This window comes from Equus quagga, chromosome 14 (assembly GCF_021613505.1).
Source record: "Equus quagga isolate Etosha38 chromosome 14, UCLA_HA_Equagga_1.0, whole genome shotgun sequence".
Taxonomy (NCBI): Eukaryota; Metazoa; Chordata; class Mammalia; order Perissodactyla; family Equidae; genus Equus; species Equus quagga.
This window is the reverse complement of record NC_060280.1, coordinates 25,540,136-25,567,089: the sequence shown is the minus strand read 5'-3', so window position 1 is coordinate 25,567,089 and position 26,954 is coordinate 25,540,136. Positions and strand designations below refer to the sequence as shown.

The 26,954-nt window shown below is 36.8% G+C and overlaps 1 pseudogene; it reads left to right on the top strand.

Annotated features, from left to right (window-relative positions):
* Positions 1-221: 221 nt before the first annotated feature.
* On the top strand, positions 222-26,954 carry LOC124225519 (olfactory receptor 52E1-like; annotated as a pseudogene).

Below are 26,954 nucleotides of genomic sequence, written 5' to 3'. Positions count from 1 at the left end.
AACTTTTAAATTTTGAAACCTCTGATAAGTAAGCCAAATTTCAGGGAATTGCAGTCTATGGAGTAATTATAATGTCTGTAAATATTTAGATAGACATTAGTTCATCATCTGACTCAGTGTCAGATACTATTTAAAAGTTGTATTTTAAAATGTGGCTAATCTATAGATGCAAAATGAGGGAAAATATCTAGGTACCAAAAATCAGAATTAAATATAGAAATATGGAAAATGCAAAATCTTTCATGGAGAAGAAACTGATACTAATTGAAGCTGAAGAATGTGTAAGAGTCATTGGTTTGTATGACTGAGTAAGAAAATTGCAGTTATAAGATACAAGATAGAGTGAAATAGGAAGGATGATAGGAGATTTTGAGTAGAAAAAAGATTCAATTTTTTTAAATATGTATTTTAGTTATAATAGTTTGGGGACTTGCTGAGTTACAGGGTGTATCTTTGAAACTGAAATACCAAAATTTGGAAGGATGTGTTGATTGTCGTGCAATGACCAGAAGGATATTCAGTCATACCAACATGGGACTCATTCATGATATGACAAGATTGGGTCTGATGACAATGTGTCGTGAAATGAACAACTCATTGCATTGTTCTTGACTCCCCACTGGCCCCATAATTTGTGTTTATTCATGACCTTAGCAGGCCAGAATTACAACAATATGATTATAACATGTATTCTGATCTTCCTTTCTTTCTTACATGTATTCAAATCATCAAACAACTTTATGACTTGCTTTTAAGTTCACTCTATAGGCAGTCTACTTCATCCAGGCTTTCATTCATAACCTTTTCTTTGCTTGCATACTTCTCTGTACTGACTGATCCCTCCGTGTACCTCATACTGTGATTTGCTGATTATACTTTTTCCATTTCTTAAGACTATTACACCAACATTTTGAAAGATACTGCTTCCCTAATAGACAATTTGTTTTGCCTTTTTTTTCTTTTTAGAAATACAATTCACACTGTTCCTGAGGCACCTTTTACTTTATCCAATACTATATTTATGGGTAGATTGTGGAGTCTTTGTGATCAGGAAAAATTACACTTAAATCAGTGTCCATTGAAATAAAGATTAGAATATGTATAGTATACTGGACTTTAATATTGAATTACAATGATGAAAAGTGTTTTTCCCTCTTAATCTGTTGTTGAAATTTCATACCTAAAGTTTCTGCTTTGGCTAGTTGGCCTTCAAATTCCCTAGCAATGGATATTCTCTTTTGAGCATGGAGACAGCAGGATATGTAGGTCAAGGAAGCTTGGAAACTCTAGATAATGGCAATTCTGAATCATGATATAAATTGGTACAGGAGAGTAGTACAGGAAAACCAGATTATTGGGAAGTTATGTTCTAATGTAATAGCTAACATATCTAAATGCTTACTATGAGTCAGTTGTTTTCCTGAGAACATTTCAGGTATTAACTCATAAATTTTATCTCCGTTCTAATATTTGGAGAATTTAAGTAACTTTTATAAGTTCAAAGAATTTTCAAGAGATAGACCTTGTTTCTAGTCCACACAGTGATTTTGGGGACCTTATTCTTAACTGTAGTGACAAATTGCCCTAACGATGTGACTGTCTTTTTGCGTTTGTGTATGTAAGAGAGAAAATGAGGATTGTTCTGTATCTAACATTAGAAAATACCATCACCATTAATTTGATCATGATTACTGGCCAAAAAGTGCTCCTATTATTAAATTATATAAAGGAAGTGTTCCAAGTCTAAGCCTTCTCTTCCTAATTAACCCTCCTCCAACATGCTTGCTCTCGTAGATGAGCTCTTACTTCAAAGGGAAAATTAAAATTTGTCACCAGACACAAGCTCTCTGAACCGTATCTTATTCTACCATTAGGTTTATGTCTATACTCATGGAGTTAATGCATTTTTATATACTTTCCATTTTTTGTCCTTAAATGAAACTTTATATCCTTTTATCTATATTTTCGTTTCTAAACATTCTTGTATTTGTCATGCACTTTAACTTTACTCTATTTATTCTGTCCCTTTACACAATTTAAATATATTTTTTTCCAATAGAAAATAAATTGACACATTATCTAGAGAAAAAATTCACACTGAAGTGAATGCCAATGTCCGATCACTTAAAATAGATTTTATCCTTAATTGCACTCAGGAAAATAAAAGTTAAAATGAATAAGGCAAACCATATGTTATATTTTTAACCAATAGAATATTGAGATTGTTGATAACAAGCATTAGTGAGGTTTGGATTAAAAAGCACTCTTATGCACAATTGTAAGAGAAAGTTGACCCAACTTTTAGGGCAAAATTTTATAGTAACCATTCGTATTAAAAAAATTTTTTGGTAGGTCAGTTCAACTACTTGCCATCCTAGGAAATAACGTTCACATATACACATGGAAGTAAACACAGTGATTCTCATTGTAAAAGCGCCTATAATAGAAGAAAAAGTGAAGCATTCAAAATGCCCATCCATAAAGTAATATTAAGTTAAAAGATGTGTGACATATTTATATTATAGAGTACTCTAAAGCACTCAGAATAAATAAAGCATATTTATATAAACTGATATAAAATGTCTCCAAATAAAAAAATGAAACAGGAATTTAATTTTTCCATTAACATTGAAATACATGCAAAAATTAAACATACATTTCTGCATTTATATGTGGGTATATATGATATATAAATATATTTACAACAAGAATTTTATACACACAGAAAACAATGTAGAAGGATATGCACTCAACTTAGCAAGATTCTAAAATGTGTGAGGGATGGAAAGAATATGGTCAAAGGACAACTTAGCTGTATCGCTATGATTGCCTTCTTAATGGCCAATTTTTTTACATATTCATGTGTTATCTGTATAGTTTAAGGTAAGTACATAATGCAGAGTTGCAATAGTATTCACCATAAACAATGCAAACCAAGAAATTACAAATGAGATGTGGCTTCCCATGTCTTATAAAATATTAAGGAATTTTTCTATCTTCTTGCAATACCTTTTCCCATATCTCTCTGCATTGAGAACTGGTCATCTACCCACTTCATGAAGATGGTGACCCTGTGTCTTTGGTCTTTGTGGTATTTCTTCACACATAAAAGCCCTCAGTAACTTGGTTAGAATGGAAGAGTCTACTCACATATCAGCTCCTCTGAGATTGTTTTTCTAGTATTGATGCCCTCTTCAGTGTCCTCTTGGTATGTGCACTTTCCTGTCTTCTATGTCTCGTCATGTCATATTTATTTTTGCATGCCTTTCTCTTTTATTATATTGCAGATTGTTACTTGGCAAACATCATATCTATTTCATATATTTACTTATTGTTCCAATGAATTAATGAATAAAAAGAAAAATAAATGGTAAAGGAGTGTTATTATTTTTCTAGTAATTTCAGTATAAATTTAAGACAACTAGTGAAATCACTATAAATTTATTATAATTCCCAATAATCCCCAAACAGTTTAGTGAATTGACAGTTTATACTGTTTTTATGCTATTTATATTGTCCATACTGTTAAATCTTTCTCTCTTTTTTTGAGGAAGATTAGCCCTAAGCTAACATCCACCATTAATCCTCCTCTTTTTTCTGAGGACAATTGGCCCTGAACTAACTCTGTGCCTATCTCCCTCTGTTAATATGTGGGACACCTGCCACAGCATGGCTTGATAAGTGGTGCATAGGTCCACACTCGGGATCAGAACCCGAACCCCGGGCCACCGAAGCAGAGTGCACGAACTTAAATACTATGCCACCAGACTGGGCCCCTATTAAATCTTTTAATACTGTTTTTATGCTATTTATTTTATAATAACATACTCATGGATCAGTTTACAACAAAATTGAATTCTATCAGCATTTTTTTCCTTGTCTGACTACAGTGTAGAAACAAAGAGGGATTGAAGGGGAAGAAATTCACATCTGCTTTTGAGGAGGAATAAAATAAGCAACCTATAATGTTTTCTGGCCTAAATTCTACATCGCTATCCATCTCTTTACAAAAATAAAATAAATCAACATGAATTCAGCATCTATTAGGGACTATATCATTTACATTACAGACTTTATCCTGAGTCCCTAAGGGAGTTTTTAGGTAGATAATAATACATATAACGCAGTTATAAAAACAAGCTAAGAATGTTCGGTGTAGTTCCCCAAGCTATCGTACTGTGAATTCAAAGAGATGGAATTTGAACCCAAGTATAATTATAAATTTTGTGATCTGTACATTAACCATTAGGAGACATGTACTCCAGAGGTTTTTGTAAATGAACAATGACATATGCATTCAAGATGGCTTTGAGCAGCGTGAAACATTGCTCAAATATCACAGATATGTTCGGAATGTAGGACTGATACATCTGCACTCCCACCCTTTTCTTCATCAGCCTTCCTCTGACATACCGAACTAAACACAGAAGACCATGCACAAATTTATCCCCAAGGCAAGTTGCCACCTAATCTCAACCCACAACAGAGCAAAACAGAGGCAGTCGATTCAGGGACCACAAAACTAAGTGGGCTCAGTTATCGCAAGAAATCATACACAAATCTCTTTCGCAGAGCCTGTTTGCTCTAATTAGAGCTCTGAAACCTTCTGTCTAGTTATTGTCCAACTAGCTCATAACAGAAATGAGAGCAACTGTGCATTGTCTTATCTCACCAGAGGTTCTGTGGGGATCAGGATGAACACCCACCTAGCCTGAGGGAGTTCTCTCATGACTTAAAGGTTTTCCAAATGAGCTCAGTTGTAGACATGTTTCCTCATTTCTGAGGCTCCCATGGGCATGGAGTGGGGACGTCTCCCCAGGGTGTCAGCGAAAGAAACCATTGGGAATTGGAGATTTGAGTTCAGAACTCAGATTACAAGTTTTTAGAGCTAATATCTTACTAACAGGAAAATCCAAGAAGTGGGTGGGGAGGAGCTGAGTCTTCCTCTGCTGTGTGGAGCCTGCCTCTCTACAGGATTGCTTGAGTCTTAGAATTGTTTGTTGTTAAAAGTATTGTATGTATAAATTGAAAAAAGAAGCATAGTGTCTATTCTCTGTTTTAATAAAGCCTTTTAATTTTTAATATAAGAAAACAGGAAGAAGAATCTAATATCAATCAAAATGTCACCTTGATATTTGGTTTAATTTTTTTTTAAGATTTCATTTTTTTTCCTTTTTCTCCCCAAAACTCCCCATTACATAGTTGTATATTCTTAGTTGTGGGTCCTTCTAGCTGTGGCATGTGGGATGCTGCCTCAGCGTGGTTTGATGAACAGTGTCATGTCCGCACCCAGGATTTGAACTGATGAAACACTGGGCCGCCTGCAACAGAGCGTGAGAACTTAACCACTTGGCCATGGGGCCAGCCCTGATATTTGGTTTAATTTTATTTCATAATTTTCATATTCAAACTATTTTGAATATTTAAGTCATATTAGACTTTAAAATTTTATACCACAACTCAAGATTCATGTCATGATACACACACTTTACTTCTTTCATAATTAATCGATACGTCAATGTCACAGAATTCTTTTTGTATTTTTGGTGAAGAAGATTCACCCTGAGCTAACATCTGTGCCAGTCTCTCCTCCTAACACCACAGCATGGCTGACGAGTGATGTAGGTCCACACCCGGGATGCAAACCTGTGAACCCAGGCCACTGAAATCGAGCATGCTGAACTCAACCACTAGCCACGAGGCTGGCCCTAGAGAATTTTTTTTTCTTTCATTTTTTAGTTTTTAAGCTTTCTTTCCTTTTCTTTTTTTTTTAAAGATTGGCATCTGAGCTAACAACTGTTGCCAATCTTCTTTTTCCTTTTTCTTCCCCAACCCCCCCAGTACATAGTTGTATATTTTAATTGCAGATCCTTCCAGTTGTGGCGTATGGGATGTCACCTCTGCATGGCCTGATGAGCGGTGCCATGTCCGCGCCCAGGATCCGAACCAGCAAAAACCCTGGGCCGCCGAAGCAGAGTGCGCAAACTTAACCTCTCGGCCACTGGGCCGGCACCAGAATTCTTTTTTAAAATATATATATTGGTGATTTGATAGGCATATTCATTGTGAAAAGATTCAATCCACCTAGTTTATTAACATATCCATCATCTGATATATTTATCTTTTGTATGTGTGTGAGAACATTTAAGTTCTACTCCCTTAGCAAATTTCATTTGTACACTAAACTGTTCTCAACTATAGATATCATGTTATACATTGGATCCTCAGACTTTATTCATCTTATAGGTGAAAATTTGTACCATTTTACCAACCTCCCCCCATTCCCTCCCCTGAATCAAACAACTCTTGTCAACTACTTTTCTACCGTCTGTCTTTAGCACAGAAAATTTATTTAGTTATATGAGATAAATCAAATTGTGATTTCGATGAAAATTGAATTGCATATAAACAATAGTATGGAAAATCTGATGTCTTTAAATGGACAATCTTCTCAGACATTAAGATTTATTGTTTGCTTTTACATGTATTTTAGGCTCCTTTTAGATCTTTAAATAATTATTCCATCATTTTTGTGTCAATCTTTGGATTATACACTTGGAATTTTATCATTTTATTTTTACATTTAATTGTATTATTTCTATCTTAAGTATTATTCTTACGTAATTTACATGTATACAGTGAAGCTCCATTACTTGGTGATTCTAGACTTGGAAATTTGCTTTCTCCCTAAAATTTACTTCTCACCCCCAAAATACAACACTTTTACAGTCATTTGCAGACATGCAAAGAGCTGGGAAAATTTGAGTTGCCTGATGTACTTATTTCCAGCTGAGGCTGAACAAGGTAAGACTCACTTTTTGTTTCAACTCTCATACTATAAACAACAGTCATTTTGCATTCTATTCAGTGCCACTGTTTTTTTATTTATATGCTATTTGTTGGTGATCTCAATGTTTATAATGACTGCCAAATGTAGTGATGAAGTGCACTAGAATAAGTAAATATCTTCAAAATTTATTTATGAAGTGCACTAGAATAAAATATTTTTCTAGTGTCCCTAAGTGCAAGGTTGTGATGCGCCTTATGGAAAAAATAACTTTGTTAGATAAGCTTCATTCAGTTATGAGTTAAAGCACTGTTGGTTGTGAGTTCAAAGTCAGTTAATCAAAAATATGATACAGCCAGGCAAAGGAAGAGGAAATTTGCATATCTGCATATGAAGCCACTCTGGAAAGTCCTATAGTAATCAATAGTGTGTGATAAGGAAATGGAAAAGTGGCTAAATTCGTAGACTCATGAGACGACAACTAATAAAATGTGTAGTGGACAGTGTTATTGTGAGGTCAAAGAAATTTACCGTCATGTCACCCAGGTCATAAAAATGTCAAAACTTTGTTTTAGCTAGTCCTGGCTGGCTAACACGTTTCCAAGGCAACACATGATGATGAATGTAAACTTATAACTGAGGCGGGTTCTGTTTCTCAGGATGCTGCAGAAGGAGTTTTAAAATGTCGGCTATGTATACAGGGAAAGAATTATATGGAAGAGCAGTTTTCAACACTGTTGAGACTAAGTTATTGAGGAACACAAGTGCCCTCAAATGAACATATATAACACAAGTGGCCTCCAAATATCCTGACTTTTAATCATTTAAAGACCATGCAATTAAGCGTTTGTAAGAACTATGTATTAAATGAGGTGCCTTTAAGCAGAAACACACATAAAACCAGGTTATGTATTGATTGATTGACATTAAAATGTTCTGACAAGAAACTTATAGGAGCCCAACTCTGTATTTCCCCTAGGAACAATGATCCCATTTTTTCTAATTCAGTGTTGAAGATTATTTTATAGAACACAAACTACTGAAAATAATGAGAATGGACAGTGTGTGTGTGCGTAAATGCATATTATGTAAATGTGTATGACACACATATTTTATATATATATCTGGGGTGGGCTTGTTCTCTCTCTCCCGTGAGAGAGTTCATGGGCTGACAGAATCTCTCTTGGAGCAGAGCAGTGCCAGATTCGGGTTAAAGTGAAACTTTTCCTTTGTATGCTTTTAAATCTGTTTTTTCTTATTCTGTTCTCCACAGGGCTCCTGTAACCTCTCATCAGATTTTGGAACTCTCATACAGGTATTTTCCTCTATTAATGGTTTTCAATCAGAGTTTCTGTTGGAGGAGGAGTACTGGGCCCTCCTATTCTGTCATCTTGCTATCTTAAACCTTGCTTTTCTGCCTTCAATTCCTTAGAGGCAAGGGTTCCCTAATGGCTTCCTTTTCTTGAGTCAGGGGCAGAATAGAAGCTAGAATTCTACATGGTGGCTTAGGTGGACTCTGAACTCACCTCTTCCCATGAATATAACATGTTACAACTATTTTTGGAGCAATTATCCCTGGATAAAAAGAACCCCCACAATGAAGGACAGTCCTGACTGAGGCAGAAGAGGCAGAAATTCCTTTCTGGGGAGAAAACAGCCACCTTTGAGAGCCACAGAGTTTCACAGCTAGGTGGGAGCAATCCTAACGTATGCAGCCTTCCCTGAATGTGAAGTTGAGCTGGCAGAGGGGAGCCTGAACAGAGGAGTGTTACTGCTATCAGCATACTCTGGACTCAGCACAGTTGAGATGAGTGTCATAATATCTGGCTTTACTGCCTATTAACTACAAAGGGGAATACCCTTAGAAAAACTATCAAACACAAGCAGAAAAAAGCCAGCTCTTAAATGGCCCATGCACAAATTCACCCATTTCAGAAAGCAACCTAAAATCACTAGAAAGAAAGGTGAACAGTCCTTTGGTGAAAAGTGACTCATCTGATAGGTTCTGGGTACATCTTGGTGAGAGGTGAGACCTATCCAAGTACTGAGACATTGGTGGCAGGCATTATTGTGACTTAGTGCAGGTGTGCTGACACAAACACTGGCAGATGCCATTGGTGTTCTTCCCCTGGCCTGTTAGCCCAGGGTCTCTCCCATTCACTAGAGCACTGATTTAATCCAGCTCAGTCAGGGCAGGCAGCCTGCCCTAGGGACTGGTCACACCCAGCAGCATTCCCTTGGGCAATTTTTCTACCTGCATAGACTGGGTGCCTGGATCCTCTGCAGGCAAGGGTATAGGTCTGCTTCTGTAGGACAGGGTGTGTGTGAGGAGCAATGGATGGACTATGTAGGGCATTGGTGTAGTGTGGGGGGCCTCTGCAGTGGGGTGATGGGTATGTTCCAGGGGATTGGGAGGGGTGCACAGGCCAGGACTGTACTGATGGTGAGTGTGGACCTGTGGGCTGTAAAGCTTATCAGTGGCAGAAGACCTATGCTTCTCAAAAAGCCACATAGGGGATGGACCCTGCCTCCCAAATCTTGAAACAACTGCATGCACCTATGCCTAGAGCAAGCCCCACTCAGCTGCAATTCAGAGATAGCTGGCAACAGCCTTGCAGGCTGGAGGCCCATAGCAATTGGAAGCCCCTGAGCCTAGCAACTGTCCATGCTGGGAGCCTACTAACTTAACAAAAAAGCTACAACTGGAATGTGCTATTAGACCTTGCAACCAACTGTGCTGGGGCTTCTCAAACCCAATAAGCTGATGAAATGGTCCATAGCAGCCACACACAGCTGAATATTACAACCAGCCTGCCAGGGGACAAACTAGACTCCATGGGCACTTCCAGCAAGAGCAACCCTGCTGCAACAGAAGGAGACATGTTACCCACACAGAGGTCACTCCTGGAACACTTGGAACTGGTGAAAAGAGGGGGACACACTGCTGGGCTTCAAGAGGTGTCTCCTATATAAAGTCACTTTTCCAAGATCAGGACACATAGCTGGCCCACCTAATGCAGAAATATGAGAACAGAGAAAGAGGCAAAATGAGGAGGCAAAGAAATACATTCTAAGCAAGTGAACACACACACAAAAAAGCCCAGAAAAAGAAGTAAATGAAACAGAAATACACAATCTACCTGACAATGAGTTCAAGCAAAAAGTCATAAGGATGATCACTGATTTTGTGAGAAGAATGCATAGACATAGTGACACCATCAACAGAGAATTGCAAAATATAAAAAAGGAATTGATAAAAAATGAAGAATCTAATATTGAAAACGAAAAATTCACTAGAAGGACTCAATAGCAGAGTAGATGATACAGAAGAATGGATTAGTGAGCTGGATGAAAGACTAGAGGAAATCACCCAAGCTGAACAGATAAATAAAAAATAATTTAAAAGAGTGAGAACAGTCAAAGGGAACTCTCGGACAACACCAAGCACACTAACATTTGTATTATAGTTTTCTCAGAAGGAGAAGAGAGAGACTAAATGGCAGAGAATCTATTTGAAGAAATAATAGCTGAAAATTTTCCTAACCTAAGGAAGAAAACAGACATACAAGTACAGGAAGCAGAGAGAGAACGAAAAAGATAAACCCAAAGAGGCCCACACCAAGGCATCTTGTAATTAAAATGTCCAAAATTAAATATAAAGAGAGAATTCTAAAAGCCACAAGAGAAAGGCAACAAGTGACCTACAAAGGAAACCCCATAAGGCTATCAGCTGACTTCTCATCAGAAACCTTATAGGACAGGAAGTAGTGGCACAATATATTTAAAGTGCTGAAAGGAAAACACCTACAGTCAAGAATACTCTATCCAGCAAGGTTATCATTCAGAATGGAAGGAGAGATAAAGAGTTTCCCAGACAAGCAATAACTAAAGGAGTTTATCACCAAGAAACCAGTTTTACAAGAAATGCTAAAGGGATTTATTTAAGTGGGAAAGAGCAGATCAAAAGTAGGAACGAGAAAATTATAAAAAATAAAAAAATGGCTTGGGGGCCAGCCCAGTTTGCAGGTTTCACTTTGGTGGCCTGGGGTTCACCAGTTCAGATCCCAGGGGCAGACATTGCACCACTTGGCAAGCCATGCTGTGGTAGGCATCCCCTATATAAAGTAGAGGAAGATGGGCAGGGATGTTAGCTCAGGGCCAGTCTTCCTCAGCAAAAAGAGGAGAATTGGCAGCATATGTCAGCTCAGGGCTAATCTTCCTAAAAAAAAACTTGTTATGAACTCCTCTCATGTCATGCCAGGTCTTTCCAACAGTGGGAAAAGTATACTGAAATTTGATTTTCTGAGCTTGGGCAGGGCAGCCTGATCTGAGTTTTCAAAAAATAGTAGCTGGTGTCAGAGACCAATAGCAGCAGAAGGATTTGGCAACAACAACATTTTCTTCCTTAACCCCTGCTCACCCCTAGTGGTGGCATGTGGACAATGTTACTAGAGGATTCAGAAACCACAGTGGAACTGGTGATACAACCACCACTTGTGGCACCCTCAACACTGGCTCCACCAGCAGTAGGTGCTGAATACAAATCCCTTGGTCTCCATGTCCCTGGTAGCTTCTCCCATGAACCCAGCATCCCTGGCAGCTCTGCAAACAGCATCTCATGAAAATTCAATAGCAGAAGAGCAAGTGGTGAATGGGCAGCAGAATCTGAACCTTGTGGAGAGCTCAAGGAGAGCCTAGAGAAGAACAGGAGACCCAGGTGACTCCAAAAGCAATGGAAGTATTTGCAGCCTGATGACCTCAGTGGCAACAACTGAGACTGCAGCGACATTGTAAGCGGCAAGTCACCAGCAACCTCAGAGGCACAAGTGGCACAGGGAGGGCACTAATGATGCCTCTAGAAGAGGCAGTGGAGGTGGAAATTGCAGGCTTTCAAATATAATCAGCAGCTTCTGAGAACCAAAGTAACCAAAACCATACCCAAATAAGAAATGTGGTTACTACCACAAATGTGCTGGCAGAGCATCAATTCATCAAATACTATGAAGAACTCCAGTAACAGCAAAGGACAGAAGGAGAATGACAGCTGTCCAGAAACCAAACTTGAAGTCAAGGAGATTAGAATCTGACTGACATAGAATTCAAAATATTTATAAAGAAACTCAACAAGTTATGAGAAATCTCAGAAACAGTTCAATAAACTCAGGAATAAAATGAATGACTAGAAGGCATACATGAGCAAAGAAATTGAAACTCAAAAAGAAATCAAAGAGAAAATCTGGAGATGAAGAACACAATTAATCAGATGAAAAATAATGTAGAAAGCATTACAAACAGAGCAGACCATATAGAGGAGAGAATTAGTGAACCTGAAGACAGAAATCTAGTAATGATTCAGATGGAGGAGGGATGAGACTTGAGATTTTAAAAAGTGATCAAATTCCTTGAGAGATATCCAACTAAATTAGGAAAAATAACAAATATAATAGGTATTCCAGAAGGAGAAGAGAGGGAGCAAGGAACCGAGAGCTTATTCAAAGAAATAATAACTTAAAACTTCCCAAATCTAAGGAAAGAACTGGACATGCAAGTACATGAAGCTAATAAAACTCCCAATTACCTCAAGGCAAAAAGACTTTCTCCAAGGCATATATTAAACATATCAAAAGTCAATGAGAAAGAAAATATATTAAGGGCAGCAAGAGAGAAGAAAATAACCTACAAAGGAACCACAAACAGGTTTTCAGCAGATTTTTCAACAGAAAGCCTATAGGCTAGAAGACAGTGGAATGATATTTTCAAAATACTTGAAGACAAAGACTACCATCCAAGAATACGCTCTCCAGTGAAAGCATCCTTCAGATAGAAATAAAAGCTTTCTAAGACAAACAAAATCTGACAGAGTCGACTATCACCATGCCTTCCTTACAACAATGTTGAAAGGAGCCCTCCTGCCTGAACAAAATGGCAATGATTTTCAAAGCTTTGACCAAGGAGATTAATGAACAGACAGGATCAGAAAATTGTAACTCTATGTCAGAATAGGTTAGCAAACACTTTATAACCTAAAGGATAAAGAGAAATAATGCTTCAAAAACAACTGTAATCATTTCAGTTTGGTCACAGACTCACAACACAAAAAAGAATAATGAGTGGTAACAAAACTATAGATGGGAAAGAGGAAAAGGGTGGAACCTGCATAGGCTAAGGGAGAGAAGAGGCTATCAGAAAAATGACTATCTCATCTATGAGATCTTTTAAACAAATCTCATGGTAACCACAAAGCAAAAAAAAAATCAAAGCAGAATGAAAAATCATAAAGAGAAAATTGAGAAAACCATTGTAGAAAACCACAGAACGGAAATGGCAGACAGAAATACAAGCAAAAAGAAATAATCAAAATATTGAATAAACAGAAAACAAAAGATAAAATGGTAGTATTAAGCCCTCATATATCAATAATCACTCTAAACGTATTCAATTCAACAATCAAAAGACACAGAATGGCTAGATGGATTAAAAATCAATTCTTAATAATGTGTTGCCCCAGGAGACTGAACTCAGCTCTAAAGACAAACATAGCCTCAGAGTGAAGGGATGGAAGAAAATGCTCCAAGCAAATGGCAAGCAAATGAAAGTGGGTATAGCCATACTTATGTCAGAGAAAAAAGACTTCAAGACAAAAAAGAAAACAAGAGATAAATATGGCCATTACATAATGATAAAAGGGACATTCCCCCAAAGAAATGTAACACTTATTAATATATATGCGGCTAACACAGAAGCACCAAATTACATAAAGCAACTATTCACAGGCCTAAAGGAAAAAACTGACAACAACACAATAATAGTAGGGAACCTTAACATCCCACTTAGGTCAACAGGTAGATCATCCAGCAGAAATTCAACAAGGAAACAGTGGCCTTAAATGAAACACAAGACCAGATGGACTTAATGGATATGTAAAGAACATTCTATCCAAGAAACAGCAGACTACATATTCTTCTCAGGTGTACGTGGAACATTATCAAAGATAAAACATATGTTGGAAACAAAGCAAGCCTCAATAAATTTAGGAAAATTCAAATAATATTGAGCATCTTTTATGACCACAGTGGTGTGAAACTTGAAATCAACTACAAGAACAAAGTTGGAAAAGTCATAAATATGTAGAGACTAAACAACATGGTCCTGAACAACCATTGGATTAGTGAAGAAATCAAAGGAGAAATCAAAAATACCTGAAGACAAATGAAAATGAAAACACAACATGCCAAAAGTGGTTCTAACAGGGAAGTTTATAGCAATATAGACTTACTTCAAAAACCAAGAAAAATCTCAAATAAAGAATCTTACACTATACCTAAAAGAATTATAAAAAGCTGAACAAACAAAGCCCAAAGTCAGTAGAAAGAAGGAAATAATAAAAATCAGAGCAGAAATAAACAAAATAGAGAATAAAAAATAGAAATGATCAATGAAACTAGTGGCTGGTTCTTTGAGAAGATAAACAAAATTGACAAAGCCTTAGCCAAACTTACTAGGAAAAAAAGAGAGTAGACTCAAATAAAAAAAATGAAAGAGGAGAAATTATAATGAACACCACATAAATACAAAGGATTATAAAAGAATACTATGAAAAGATATACACCAACAAATTGGATAACCTAGAAGAAATGGAAAAATTCTTAGAATTATACAACTTCCAAAATCAGAATAAAGGAGAATTAAAGAATCTGAATAGACCAATCACAAGTAAAGAGATTGAAACAGTAATCAAAAACTTCTCAACAAACAAAAGTGCAGGACTAGACAGCTTCTCTGGTAAATTCCACCAAAGATTCAACGAAGATTTAATATCTATCCTTCTCAACTTCTTCTGAAAAAATGAAGAAGATGAGATATTTCCTGACTCATTCTACAAAGCCAACATTACCCTGATACTAAAACCAGACAAGGACAACACAAAAAAGAAAAATTACGGGTCATTATCAATGACGGATGCAAAATCCTCAACACAATACTAGCAAATCAAATACACCAATACACTAAAATGATCATACACCATGATCAAATGGTATTTATTCCAGGGATTCAAGGATGGTTAAACTTTAGCATGTCAATCAATGTGATACATCACATTAACAAAACAAACAATAAAAAGTACGTGATCAATAGACACAGAGAAAGCACCTGACAAGATCCAATATCCATTTCTAAAAATAACTCAATTAAATGGGTATAGAAAGTACCTCAACATAATAAAGGTCATATATGATAAACACACAATCAGTATCATACTCAGAGAGAAAAACTGAAAGCTATTCCTCTGAGAACAGTAACCAGATGAGGATGCCCACTCTTGCCACTCTTATTCAACACAGTACTGGAAGTTTGAGCCAGAATAATTAGGCAAGAAAAAAAAAAATTAAAAGGATCCCACATGGAAACAAAGAAGTAAAACTTTGACTGTTTGCAGATGACATGATTCTGTATATAGAAAATTCTAAAGAGTCCACCAAAAAACTATTAGAATTCATCAATAAATACAGTAGTGTTGATGGGCACAAAATCAACATACAAAAATCAGCTGCATTTCTATATGCACATAATGAAGCAGAAGAAAGAGAAATCAAGAATACAATCATATTTACAACCGCAACAAAAAGAATATCTAGGAATGAATTTAACCAATGCAGTGAAAGACCTATACACTGAAAATTATAAGACATTATTGAAAGAAATCCAAAAGACAAAGAAATGGAAAGGTATTCTATAGTCATGGATTGAAAGAATAAATGTAGTTAAAAGGTAAAGCAATATACATGTTCGATGCAATCCCAATCAGAATCCCAATGGCATTCTTTTTTTCCCTCTTCTTGAGGAAGATTGGCCCTGAGATAACATCTGTGCCTGTCTTCCTCCATTTTATATGTGAGACGCCTGCCACCGTATGGCTTGACAAGCAGTACAGAGGTCTGTGCCCAGAATCTGAACTGGTGAACTCCTGGCCACTGAAGTGGAGTGCAGAAACTTAACCACTACGTTCCTGGGCCAGTCCCCCAATGACATTCTTCACGGAAATAGAACAAGGAATCCTAACATTTATATGGAATAACAAAAGACCCCAAATATCCAAAGCAATCCTGAACAAAAAGAACAGAATTGGAGATATCACACTCCATGAATTCAAAATATACTACAAGGCCTTAGCAATCAAAATAGCCTGGTATTGGGAGAAAAACAAACACACAAATCAATGGAAGAGAATTGAGAGTCCACAAGTAAATACACACATCCATAGACAGCTAATCTTCAACAAAGGAGCTAAGAATATTCAATGGAGAAAGGAAATTCTCTTCAATAAATGGTGTTTAGAAAACTGGATAGCCGTGTGCAAAACAACAAAAGTAGACTATCATCTTATACCAAAACAAAAATTAACGCAAAATGGAGTAAAGACTTGAAGGTAAGACCTAAAACCATGAAACTCCTACAAGAAAACATAGGCAGTATTCTCTCTGACACCAATCTTAGCAGTATCTTTGTGAGTACCATGTCTACTCAGGCAAGGGAAACAAAAGAAAAAATAAGTGGTTCTACAGCAGACTAAAAACTTCTGCACATAAAGGAAATCATCAACAAATGAAAAGACAACCTATCAAATGGGAGAAAATGTTTGCAAATCATATATCTGACAAGTGGCTAATTTCCAAAATATATAGGGAAATTATACAACTCAAAACAAAAAAATGAACCATCTGACCAAAAAATGGGCAGAGAATATGAACAGACAATTTTCCAGAGAAGATATACAGATGGCCAGGAGGCACATGAAAAGATCTTCAGCATCACTATTTATTAGGGAAATGCAAATTAAGACCACAATGAGATGTCACCTTATACCCATGAGAATGGATATAATTACAAGAGAAAAAATAGCAAATGCTAGAGAGGATGTGGAGAAAAGGGAACACTTATACAGTGCTGTTCAGAATGCAAACTGGTTTAGCCACTATGGAAAATAGCATAGACATGCCTTAAAAACTTCAAAAGAGAAATACTTAGGGGCTGGCCCCGTGGCCCAGTGGTTAAGTTCGGGTGCTCCACTGCAGGTGGCCCAGTGTTTCATTGGTTCGAATCCTGGGCGTGGACATGGCACTGCTCATCAGACCACGCTGAGGCAGTGTCCCACATACCACAACTAGAAGAATCCACAACGAAGAATATACAACTATGTACCGGGGGGCTTTGGGGAGAAAAAGGAAATAATAAAATCTTTAAAAAAAAAAAAGAGAAATACTTCTTATCCAGCTATCCCACTACTGGGTATTTATTCAAAGAACATGAAATCAACAATTCAAAGAGATTTATGCGTCCTTATGTTCATCAAAACATTATTTACAATAGCTGAGATGTGGAAGCAACACAAGTACGCATTAACTGATCAATGGATAAAGAAGATGTGATATATATACAAGGGAATATTACCGAGCCATAAAAAAGACAAAATTGTGCCATTTGAGACAACATGGATGGACTTTGAAAGTATTATGCTAAGCAAAATAACCAGACAGAGAAAGAGAAATACCGTAGGATTTCACTCATATATGAAAGATAAACACACACATAGATAAGGAGGACATACTTGTGGTTACCAGAGGGGAAGGGGGTGGGAGGAGAGTGAAAGGGTTAAAGAGGCACATATGAATGGTGACAATAAAAAGTAGACTACTGGTGGTGAACGTGTTGCAGTCCACACATAAACCGAAGTATAATAATAGAAACTTGAAATTTACACAATGTTGTAAGACAATATGACCACGATAAAACAACTTTTAAAAAAATCATATAGAAAATCAATTAGCAAGAAAGTACATTAAAGACCTAGGAGAGAGAAACAGGACATGTACTATGAGATATCAAGAATTTTAATATACCATTGAAATTATGAATGTAGACAATTGACAAGAGAACAAATAAAAAAGATCAATACAGTCAATGGGAAATCTAGAAACACAGAGATCTGTTACATGATAGTGTTGATTGTACATCCCAGAGTCACTCTCTCAAATCCATGGATTTCATTAGTTTCCTAATAGGGCTCTGCTCCTGCAACCAAAAGCCTGAGGTTTTAGGTAAGTTAAATTTAAAAGGGAGTGGGGGAAGAGAGCAAAGATTGTTAAAAAACCCAGTTTACCAGTTGAGATGCATAACTTAGCCAGGAAACACTACCCAGCTTTCGTTGAGTAATAATGCTGATGTTCTGAAAGCCATTTGATTGACTCACACATTTTGTTCTTTATTGGTAATAAATCTAGGAAAGGTAGATGATGTCGTATATTGACTCCTCTATAACTCCAAGAGTGAATTTTGGGAGGCATCTCTATGGCAGCTCCTATCAGTATGAGCTTCCATTGAATATCCTAGCCTGGGAATATCAGATTATCATTATTATGAACAAACAGTTACAAATTTCTTACTATATATCAGGAGTTGTTTTAAGTGCTATACAAGTGTTAGCTTTTTTCATCTTCACAACAATGCTTTGGACAAGGTATTGTTGTGATCATTATAAAGGAGGAAATGGAGACATAGAGTTGAAATTTCTTGCCCAAATTCATTAATCCATTAAGTAGAGGAGATGAGATTTAAACCAATGTAGTCTGCCTCAAAGTCCACCCATTTAGCCACTTTCCTGTATCTCTCATTTGATTTCCTAGACCTCTGTCTTTTTCCAAGTAAATTAAACAGTCTCATTTTACTGTTAAAAGGAACCAGGAAGAATAGGAAGCAGTGTTCAAAACCACTGGTCCTTATATTGTTGTATTATCTCCTTCACCTAAGTTCTTCTAATGAATACCTCACTCCATGAAATGACAGATACTAGTTGAGCTTCAATTTTATCGTGATAGTATCTTAGGTTGAATTGTGCCTTAGGACCGGTGTGAGAGAGAGGACGTAGGTAAGTTTTGGAGAAATTGACCAGATGAGAGAAAGGTAAACAATATGATAATAAAAAAGAGAACCCCCAATGACTTGCCAAACTCTCATATAAAATCATCTCTACTTGTACATGGGGCCCATGTGGAGAATCTAGAACTAGAGGATGTTGAAAAGAGTGAGAGTGAGAGGTAAGCCCTCCTCATAGACTCTCCTGCAGAGAGACAAGCTGATTCAGAAGTCACCCCAAAATTGGGAATCAGCATCCAGAATCAGCACATTTTTTTTTATTATCAATGATGTTATGTTTTATATTTATGAAGCATCAATCTCAGTGCCTCTGGACACTTCTTTTCTCCAAAGGGCACCAATGTTTGTATAAATCTCCCATTTCAGTGAGAGTGGGTGAAAATGAAAACGTCCTGGGGCAAGGGAACTAGATCATCCAAGAAGCTTTGCTGGTAAGGCTGGCCTTGGGCTAGAAAGATTGACTAAGAGAGAACCATTGTACTGTGGCCATTTCATTGAGATTTAGGTTGAGGAGCTACAATAGATGACAGGAATGCAGAAAAAAAGAAAGCTAAGTGAATATGGAAGCTATCGGTGAGCCTACAGTGTAACAAGATAATAATTTACATAGACTCAGGTGTGTACTCCAACAATGACCTTATGAAATGTTATTCTTAAATGTGTGGATAAGTGATGGAGGGTGTGTGTGTGTGTGTGCATATGAAAATACCTTTTCAATTCCCTTTCTATGTTATCTGTTGTTCTCTAAGTCTTTATTTGTTATTCAACTCAGTTTTTCTTCTGTCTATTGTGCTACCACCATTCTATATTTATCTTACAGATAACTCTATATATTCCTCTGTCGTCCAACCAGCTCTCAGAGTAAATATTTCCTACTCATGTCTTCATTGAACATGGTGGTAAAAAATACCAGATCAAGGGGCTGGCCAGTGGTGTAGTGGGTAAATACACAAGCTCTGCTTCAGCAGCCCAGGTTTCGTGGGTTTGGAATGCTGGGTGCAGACTTATGCACTGCTCCTTAAGCCATGTTGTGGGGGCGTTCTACATACAAAATATAGGAAGACTGGCACATGGTAGCTCAGAGATAATCTTCCTCAAGCAAAAAGAGAAGACTGGCTACAGATGTTATCTCAGGGCCAATCTTCCTCACAAAAACAAACAAACAAACAAACAAAAAAGATCCAGAATCCATGAATTTCAAAGCTATTAGAAAAAAATATTAAGGCTTGACATCGTTTCAAAACCATTTGTAAAGTTTTCAATCATTTCTAGATCCATTTGTACCCAGAATCCTTACGGAAGGAAAATGACCACTAATAGAGTATTCCTCAGAGGATAGAAGAAGCACATTTAATTTATATTCAAGGCCATAGCAATGAGGGACATAATTTATGATATTCACAAAATTTTCAATTGAAAATTGGTTTATAATCTTTATAATCCATTGAGTAGTCAATGAAATAGGAGGAAACGGAGATCGATCATGTTATAAACTATTTCAAAAATCCAGCTTTTTTTCAAATTAGTTTAAGCTTGGGTCAAGAATATGGGTGAAAATAATGAAGGGTGGGGAAGGTAAAATACGAGAGACAGAGACAGAGATGGGAAGAGAGAGAGAGAATAAAGAACGGTACATGCAGATTTGAAAGGAGATTTGATTCAAGGCAGAGATGGAAATATGAGCTTCAGGCTGGAGTAAAAGCACTTGTACAACTAAGTAAGAGAAGAGCGAAAAGGATGAAAATGTTACTTGCATGATCATTTTGATTTCCTAGGGAGAAAAGAGGAAGTGCTGAGAGTTAAAGAATAAACGTATAAGACACAATTTAAGAAAAGCACAATTTTAACTTCTTTACTGAAGAAAATGTAAAAAAAAAAAAATGCTAACAAAAGGAGATAGGAAAGGATTTTCATGTAGCTTAGAAGCCCCACCTGAGGAGGCTTCAGCTGGCATAATTCTGTAACTTTTCTCTAAAAACTGTCAGCAACCAGAGCTGTTGGAAGAGAAGTGGTTTCAGAGGTTCAGGGCTGAATTTTGAGCAGATATATTCACAGTAGACAGCAGAGTAAACAAAAGAAAAAATGACAAATATGGCAAGGGATCTCTTTTGAAAAGCTGAACAAGTGAAGCTGATAGGGAAGAAATAATTTTGAAGAAAAAGAATGAACCAGGGACTATAGAACTTGATGTGACCTGAGAACAGAGGTGACAAGAAAAATGCTTGAGAGGGCTAGAAAAATGTGAGATGTGGTCTGATAGGATCTTAGAGTTTAATGTTTCAAGACTGGGTTAGCTATATACACAAATAGATTGAGGATCTCACTGTGGAGAAAACAGCAGAGGAAGAGTAGTCATGGACAGAAGTTGAAGCCATTCAGAAATTTAAGGTCAGATCTTTTTGTCATAGGATGTGAAATAGAAACAATGCTAAAGATGCACAGATAACAGATGTACTTTATTTTGATGCAGCTTCGTACTATTTTGTTGTTATTGTTTAGAATCTTTGTACAAAATTATTGAAAATATCTCCCACCAGAGCTTGATGATGAAAACACCACCACCTAAAATGTCCAAATTTAAGTTCATTACATGGTAACTAAAGTCAGTCTGGGATTGCTACTGCTACTACTGCTATAAACTAACATCTTATAATACATCTTTATCTCTCCTGCTGTTTTGTTTTTTTTTTCTCCTTTTTCTCCCCAAAGCCCCCTGGTACATAGTTGTATATTCTTCTTTGTGGGTCCTTCTAGTTGTGGCATGTGGGACGCTGCCTCAGCGTGGTTTGATGAACAGTGTCATGTCCGTGCCCAGGATTCGAACGAACGAAACACTGGGCCGCCTGCAGCGGAGCGCGCGAACTTAACCGCTCGGCCACGGGGCCAGCCCCCTCTCCTGCTGTTTTTAACAATCAATTATAAAAATCCAATCGAGGGGTGATCTCAACTGTATCAATTAGATCCACCATGAGTCTGGATTTCATGCAATCTACCCAAATTACAATGATGTTATTTCTGATGAAAGAGATAGGAGTTGACTTAGGGCTTTCTCCACTAAGTTTGGTAGTTTTAAAAGAGTTTTACGTAAATTCTACCTGCACAGAATATAGCAACTGACTATGAGATGATTGTTGCCCAGGACAGAAAGGAAAATGTATATCCCTGGAGAATCGTGATTGGTCTCAAAATAATATCTTTTTTATTGATTGATTCAGTTGGCTAAGAATTTTAGCACATATATTTATGAGGGATATTGGTCTGTGTTTCTCTTCTTATGAGAGCTTTTTCAGATTTTAGAACTAGGGTGATAGTGGCCTCATAAAATTAGTGGAACGTAGCCTCTTCAATTTTCTAGAAGAGTTTGTATAGAATTGCTATTATTTTGTTCTTAAAAGTTTGGTAAAACTCATCAGTTAAGCTATCTAGTTCTGGGATTTGCTTTATGGTGAGGTGTTTATTAATTCTAAATTTTTAATAAATATTATTTGCTCAAATAATTCATTTCTTCTTGGTGAGCTTTGGTAGTTTGTGTCTTTCAAGGAATGCTTCCATTTCATCGAGGTTATTGAATTTATTGACATAAAGTTGTTCATATTAGCTTTTTATTTTCTTTTAATATCTGTAGTGTCTGTAGGTATGTCACCTCTCTCGTTCTTGGTATTGGTAAATTGTGTCTTTTGTTTATCAGTCTGTCAAGAGATTTATTAATTTCATTGAGGTATTTGAAAGAAACACTTTTGGTTTTCATTGATTATCTCTTTATACATTTGTTATGTCATTGATTTTCTCTTATTATTTACTTTATTCTTACTTGTAGGTTGCATTTTCTCTTCTTCTAGATTTTTAAAGTAGAAGCTGAGGTCAGTGGCATCTTTCTCACTTTCTACTAAGGCAGTTAATGCTACACACTGTTCCTTCTAAGCACTAGTTTAGCTGTATCCCAAAATATTCATATGATGTGTTTAATTCTTCACTTACAAATATTTTCTAGGAGCTGACCCCGTGGCCAAGTGCTTAAAGATCTGCACACTCCATTTCAGTGGCTTTGGGTTCCCGAGTTCGGATGCCAGGTGTGGACATATTCCACTCATCAGCCACACTTTGGCGACATCCCACATATAAAGTAGAGGAGGATTGGCACAGATATTAGCTCAGGGATAATCTTCCTCAAGCCAAAAAAAAAAAAAATTCAAATATATTGTAGTTTCTCTCAACCCACATGTTATTTAGGAATGTATTATTCAATTTTCAATTATTTCAGAGTTTCCAGCAATCTTTTTATATTGACTTATGATTTAATCAAAAATTTTTGACAAGTTTTGTATTATTTGAATCATCTTAATGTTATTGATATGTGTTTTATAGGTCAGGATATGTTTTATATTGGTAAATTGTATCTGAGCACTTGAAAAGAATTTCTATCTGACTCATTTCAGGTGAAATCTTCTAGTAATGACAATTATGGCAAGGTGCTTGATAGTGTTTGACATCATTTATACTCTTATTTATGTTTTTCTGCTTCTTGTACTAATTATTGAGATAGATTTTTAATTCTACAAATATAATTATTGATTTGTCTGTATCTCATTGCACTTCCATCAGTTACTTTGCATGTCTTTTGAAGATATGATAAGAGGTACACAATGTTTACGATTGTGAGCTCTTCTCGAAAAATTGACACCTTTGTAATTATGAAATGACACACTTTATCCCTAATAAGAGCTTTTGCTTGGAAGTCTACTTTGTCTGGTATTAATATAGTCACTTTATTTTGATTAGTGTTAGCATGCTATATTATTCCCCATAATTTGATTTAGTATACTTGTTTCTTTATATTTAAAATTGTTTTCTAAAAGGGATTTTGATATATTTTTTTACCCCATTCCACAATGAGTGTACAGCCCCTTTGGTGTGAAGTTTTGATTTGTCTTGTGATAATCGCCCACAGGAGAAAACTAATTCTATGTATTCATTGCCTAAGCTTTTTCTGAGATTCACTCCAATAGAAGTAAAGAAAACAAATAAATGCGATCTTTTCAATTGTTCCATCTCTAAACTCAAAAGTCCGTTTGATTACGATTTGGCTCAAAATCTGGAGAATGAGGTCTACTTTGCCTCAGTGCAAAGAAAATGTACAAAGTTACCAACGCCAACTCTACTACACATAATGTTCATTCCCTTTGAATAGTAAGTTAACTTCTTTAAGTCTTAGTTTTAACCTGGAAAATTGGACTTCTCTTCAAACTTGAATGGAAAATATCTCCATAAATTATTTTAATGAACTAAATTTCCTCTTAAAAAACCTCCTGGCACCAGGATTTTGAGATACTTTAGAGCTAGGAAGTAATGATAAAAACAGTTACAATATTTCTCTTCAAGCGACATATAGAACTTATTAATTATCTAATACCATAGGGATGATGAGGATGTGATTACTGATATTATTCTTGCATATTTGGGACAGCCACATGACAGGCTCTAATTCCAGTGCTCACGGCCATGGCCTATGATTGCTATGTAGCCATCTGTAACCCTCTTCACTATACATTATTGCTGACAAACAGGGTGGTTCTCATCATCGCATTGGTAATCCTACTGAGGCCTTTGTCTTTTGTCATACCGTTTGTTCTACTCATCCTACGGTTACCATTTTGTGGACACCATATTATCTCTCACACATTCCGTGAGAATATGGGTATTGCCCATTTATCCTGTGCCAGCATCAGAGTCAACATCATCTATGGTTTATGTACCATTTCTATCCTGATGTTTGACATCATAGCCATTGTCATTTCTTATGTCCAGATCCTTCGTGCTGTCTTTCAGCTGCCTTCCCATGATGCCCGGCTCAAAGCACTCAGCACCTGTGGCTCTTATGTGTGTGTCATATTGGCTTTCTACACCCCTGCATTTTTTTCATTTGTGATTCACTGGTTTGGCTAGAATATACCACACTACATCCACATCCTTCTGGCCAATTTCTACTTGGTCATTCCATCTGTTCTTAACCCTGTAATCTATGGTGTCAGAACTAAACGGGTTAGAGAACAGGTGCTGAAAGTATTTTCCAAGGAAAAAACATGGCTTTGGTAAAGAATCAAGTTAAAGAAGAGAATGACACTAATTTTCTGTGTTCGAATGGAAAGAGAATATTTGGAAGTTATCCAAGCCTATCTTAGGGGAGGCCCAACAGCCTCCTGGGTTTCACTTCAAACTCAGAAATGAAAAGATAAGCCCATGTGAAATACATGAATAAAAGTGTTTTATAATTTCCCATTGTTTGGAAATACTTCAGATTTCTCATGTGGAAGAAAACCAATATACTTTCTTCTGCTTCCACTATCACTGATCATATTACGTTCCACAGTCACTGTCATTTTTAGGCACAATCAACCGAAAAAAAAACACACAAAATAAACAAATAAAAACTATAAGTCCTTCACACCTGATTTAAACAAAAATAGTGTATCACCCTGACTAGTACTACAAAATAATAGGGGTTGGGGCACTTTCCATATGCCAGGATTCCCCTTCAAAAAGAATGTTATTCTTGACTCTGCCATGTTAATGTTGGAAGATATGAAATTGATACTGTGAATATGTCATGTGAGAAAGGCGGGGATTTTCCACCCTGGACAGAATTGTGAAAACTTAGCAATCTTGGTAAATTTGGAGCCTTTTTTGTTTTAAAGCTGTGTTGTGTTGCATATCTGATGAATGAGTATGTATAGAATCTCAACTACAGGTATCTCTTTTCAAACAATTCTTTTTCAAACAGTTTTGTCTCTGTGTCTTCTTTCACTGCTTTATAGAGGAGTTTCACTCTTATTGAACATTGCAAGTCTTAAAAATGTTCGTAGTCCAGTATTACCCAAGACTCTGTGCGTGTGTGTGTGTGTGTGGGGGTTTGCGTTTAAGATGGAACTCTAGCTCCATGTGACATCACTCACCATTCTCTAGTTTTATGTGGCATTGTTGACATTATCTGTAGAAAGGATTCAAGGGAAAATATGTTTGAAAATCCTGGCCAATAAAATTAAGTTTTTAGTCATTTTTTATTGCAGAACTTCTCAGAGCTTCTAATAAACAAATATTCATTTGAAACTTCCAGATGATATTGGTTTCAGAATGCTCCTTAGACCATCCCGTGACATTCATTTTCTGTCAAATGCACTCTAGGAAAAAAAATACCACATATTTTTACTGCAACAGCAAACACAATATCATACATTCTTAGGAGTGTTTGTATTAATTAACATCATACCTTGAACTTGAAAATTTTTTAAAATAATTAATCATTATGCTGCATAATTATAGGTGCAAGTGGCTTCTCCTGGAACTCTATTGTGACATTGAATTAATCCCTTTACATCCATTTATTTTACTTTGAAATGGACTCTAATTATATGGCCCCAATTGTATCTTGAATGATTTGGAATGTGATCGCTCTGTTTATACGCTTTGGCTAATTTGCTGAGAATTGGTATTTATTCTTTAAAAGTTTGATAGAATTCACCAGTGCAGCCATCTGGGCCTGGAGTTTTCTGTGTTAGAAGGTTGCTAACTAAAGTTTCAACTGATATTGTAAGTAAAGGACTGTCCAGGTCATCCATTTCTTCCTGCTATTGCTATAAATGTCCTCACTGAATGCATCATGGGATCCACATTCACTTTACATTGTGTTTTGGGCTGGGTTGATGAGTCAGAATGTTTTTCTCAATGTCTACCGCACTATCAGCTTTCAATCTTCCCTTTGTTCCTTTGCCACAGATGAGGCTACTCTCCATGTTCTCGACACTCTCTCAGGAGTAGAAAACTCTTGCTTGTTACTTGAGCCCAGCTAGTCTGGATGTAGGAGCTAGGGATCTTATATTACCCACTATGCTGGTTCATCCTGTCTTAGGCAGTGCTGTGTTCCTGGGTCTTCTTACTGATTCTGCCTGGTCCCTAGTGCTGTGGGAGACTTACGACGATGTACCCACCTCAGCCTGGGGTTATAGAGTTTGTTTCTGCTCCCTTCCCTCAGCACCAATTCGCTTGTGCTCTTCCTCTTGTGACTGAAGGCTTTTGTTCCGTGTGGACGATGAACTAGGTGAGATGTTGTTCCCATTCTACAGTGGCTGCTCTTCCCTCTACCAGGCCTGTTCTATGCTGAAGGCCTCCTGGGATCTCTACTCCTGACCTCAGACTTTCTCATGAGTACGTGGTCCAGGTCCAGGGAGAAAAACCTGAGTGA